Source organism: Abramis brama (assembly GCF_963993115.1).
Source record: "Abramis brama genome assembly, chromosome: 25".
Taxonomy (NCBI): domain Eukaryota; kingdom Metazoa; phylum Chordata; class Actinopteri; order Cypriniformes; family Leuciscidae; genus Abramis; species Abramis brama.
This window is the reverse complement of record NC_139987.1, coordinates 6,560,575-6,564,550: the sequence shown is the minus strand read 5'-3', so window position 1 is coordinate 6,564,550 and position 3,976 is coordinate 6,560,575.

The window sequence follows — 3,976 nt, the reverse complement described above, 5'->3', positions numbered from 1 at the left end:
CACAAAAGGGTCAAGATCGAGACCAGAACAGGGTTGAGTCTGAGTCAAGACAGAGACCAGAAGAGGGATGAGTCCGAGTCCAAGTCCAGACAGAGACCACAAAAGGGTCAAGATTGAGACCGGAACAGGGTCGAGTCTGAGTCAAGACAGAGACCAGAAGAGGGATGAGTCCAAATAAAGACAGAGACCACAAAAGGGTCAAGCCTGAGACAAGACCAAGACCCGAAGAGAGTTGAGTCTGAGTCAAGAGAGAGACCACAAAAGCGAGTCTGAGCCAAGACTGAGAACAGGAGAGACCACTGAGACCACAGTCAGTGCACAAACATATAGCACCGCTGCGCTTCAGGCGACCTGAGTTTGACTCCCGGCTCGTGGACCTTTCCTGCTCCTGTCCCCCTCTCTCGCTCGCCCACTTCGCTTCCTGTCTACTTACTGTCCTATCATTATAAAGGCAAAAATTGCAAAAACAAATCTTAAAAAAAAGAGAGAAAAAAAGACAGAGACCACAAAAGGTCTGAGTCAAGACCGAGACCAGAAGAGGGTCTAGTCTGAGTCAAGACCAAGAACAGGACAGGCTCATGTTAGAGTCCAGACACCAGAAGTGGGTTGAGTCCAAGCCAATACTTCAATGCTGAATTTTGATAATTTTTGGGTGAACTGTTCCTTTAATAGCTACAAGCAACAAACAGCACAATAGAATTTTAGAGTTCAGTCCGGTTTGAAGATGTGAGATTGTGTTTAGTGTGTATGAAATGCTGATTACAGTGACAGTTCCTATTTGTTGTTTACAGTGGTCCAAAGGTCACCTCATTTTCATTGCTTCTGTTTCTGTTTCGTCAGACAATTAGACTTAGTTTAAATTTCCCCCCCAAAGTTCCTGTTTTCCTTTATTTTATTTCAAAACATTGCTAACTTCCATGAAGTTGTTGGAATATTTTGTATCCTTTTTTAATTGTTTGGTCAGCATTTTGAAAGTACTATCAACCCAACCCAATGCTGGTGTTTTGTGCACTATAGTGCTCCTGAAAGGAGATGAAAACTGTGTTACATCACTTAGAAAAATCTCTCCTATAAACAGCATTTATTTGATTCAGTGTCTAATTTATGACGGGATTGTTTTGTTGAATGTTTTTCTCCCTTCACTGACTTCTCCTTTGTTAAATGTATTGCCTGGACCAGTAAAGTGTACATGTATATGTTTGTATTTGTGTATGAAAGTGCACATGTCTTTGTTAAGCCTGAACAAAATATGAATATGAATGCATTATCACTTAAGACTGTTAATCACGGTTTTACTTATGTGATATTAGTGTTTTTCCACTGAAATGAGTAATGAGTGAAATCTTCCTGGTCATTAAATTTCATTTTGCCTCCTGCAGTCGAAGTGTTTTTCGACAGGGGATGTTACAGCTGCACCTTCCAGCAAAGATATTGTTTTTTTGTTGCAAAATGCTGATATACACAGAAATTTGTTCATTTTCTGTCCTTGTGTATGCAAGCGCAACATCTTGTTGGTTTAGTGTTCATGTAGAGAAATTTGCCTTTATTTTTTATGTTTGGCCTCATCTGATATGAGAGTTTAAAAAAATGGTGCTGGGTTGGTAACGATACGAGTTTCCGTTTTAATTTCCTCGCTAGTTGTCAAAAACATGACTTTTTCCTTTTTTATCACCCGTTTGCGACGCAGCAAAGCCTTATTAGTACACGTTCGACTCGTTTATCTGCCCAGCTCAGCCCTGTATCGTGCATGTTGCCTTTGGCAAAGAGGTTCTTTGGCAAAGGAAGTATGATTGTGTAGTTGTGTCACACAACATCCCAGCGCTGTGAGTGTCCTGCACTGTATCTTACATTACGCTCACTTCCTCTAGCGCTTACTGTCTGCTCTTATGGATTAATATCAGGATTATGATTGTTGTTTTATATCCATAGTTCTGTAGTTTTTTTCCCTTGGAAATGTCATTTTTGTTTGCATTTAAATTTTAAAAATTTGCTTAGCTGTAATAATGGGGCAGGACGTGTTTGGTTGTGATGATGCTTGATTTTGTCCTGTGCGCAACTGCAAAAACGAACTGATGTGTTGGATATTTTTACGTCTGTATTAGACATTTTCTTTGCAAATCTATTGTTCGATTCAATTGTAAATGAATAGAAGATGGGCATCCGTCATTTTATACAACCAGAGCCATCATTCGATGGACATACTGCACATTTTTATGATGTATAATCAGATATATGAGGCTATTTATGGTCACAGAGAGAAAGATTCTAAAAGTCAGGAATATCTTTTGATGAAATAATAGTAGAGATTATTTATATTGCATTTGTTTCTTTTTAAATACCACCGGGCAAGGATTTCCCTTTTGCTTGTGGCAATGCAAGAAAGAATATATAGAAATGTAGCCAACGCACAGTGGATTCTTACTGTTTGGGTTGTTTGTTTGTTATTGCTCTTGTATCTTGGCTAAGCTTTGCTCTGATATATAGGGCAAGCTGCTGAGATGAATCTAAAGGCCATGACATGTAGTTGCATGCCAAGATAATAAACAGTTACATCATCACTTGAGTGTTCAGACTCTTTCTTACAGCGAGGATGCAGTTTTATGAATTAGCATGACATCTGCTGGTGTGCTGTGGTACGACATTTTTATTATTTTTATTTTTTTATTTTTATTATTTTTTATTATTATTTATATAAATTAAAAAATTACCTGGAGACCCCGAACATCCTGAGAGGGACTTTTTTTCATGCCAACATACAATGTCATTTTAATTTATTTTAATTTTTCAATTTTTGTTTGACGACATGAAGTCATGCCATTTAGATGAAGAGAACATTTTTATTTATTTTTTACATTTCAGCAAACGTCATTTGGGGTCAAAAAGATGCAGCTTATAAGGGTCAAAATCCAGCTCACAAAAAATGTATTGTGATTATGTGGTGTGAAAATGAAAAGGCGTCACAATGCTCAGAACTTTAAAATAGATTTCCTTGTAGTTTGTAGCAATGGAAAAAAAAAAAAACTGTTAATTTCAGTTAAATATCTGGTTGATTATGAAAGTAAAATCAAAGCTTCCTAGGTTGTGAAACCAAACAAATGGTAGAGGAACTTCTCTTAAAGAGGAAGGACAGTTGATCCAAGCCAATGTTGAAACATCACAACCTGGGAGAGTTGAAAGGAACAGCCTGCACATTAATATTCCGCAATAGTTTCTGCAGCTAATATATGTTACAATTGTTACACTTTCAAAATCAAATGAATATAGTTAGGCTATATTAAATTTAGGAAATATGAGTAGGAAAGTAGGAAATATGCACTTTCAGCACTTATATCTGCATGATCCATGCATTCTATACACAAGATATAGATTTTCTGAATGCATGGGTTATCTTTATGACAAAGTAGGCTACATATTCCAAAATGTAGGCTACTTTTTCAAAATACTTGTACAACTTTTTGTGATAGGCTATATATGCTATGTTTAGAATAGCATTGTAACATTCAAGGCTACTCTTTTGTTTCTGCAGTATGTAGGCTAGTATGCAAACTGCATAGTATGCACATTTTCTGCATACTTATGCGTAGAGTACCCGGATGAGCTACTACATTAAAATGTGCAGTATGCAACAAAGCACACTGCATGCAAACTTGAATCCCACAATGTAACGTGCTCAATTTGCATTTAATATCACATAAGCTTTGATTTTTAAACAGTCTTTTTGTTTTTGACTCATTGCTTAATTTGACAGCCAAATGTTTCGATATTTTATGCACATTAAAAATGTAAAATGGTTATTTTCTAAATGATAAACGGACTCTACTCAGTCAGGTAAACACATAGCGATTTCATTTGACAGCAATGTAGCATGTTGAAATGTTCATTTTTCTTCCAAAACCGACTATTATTAAATACCATAATGCAGAATTCCTTGCATACGCTGATATTCGACTCCATCCCGAACATTGCCGAAGAGTGC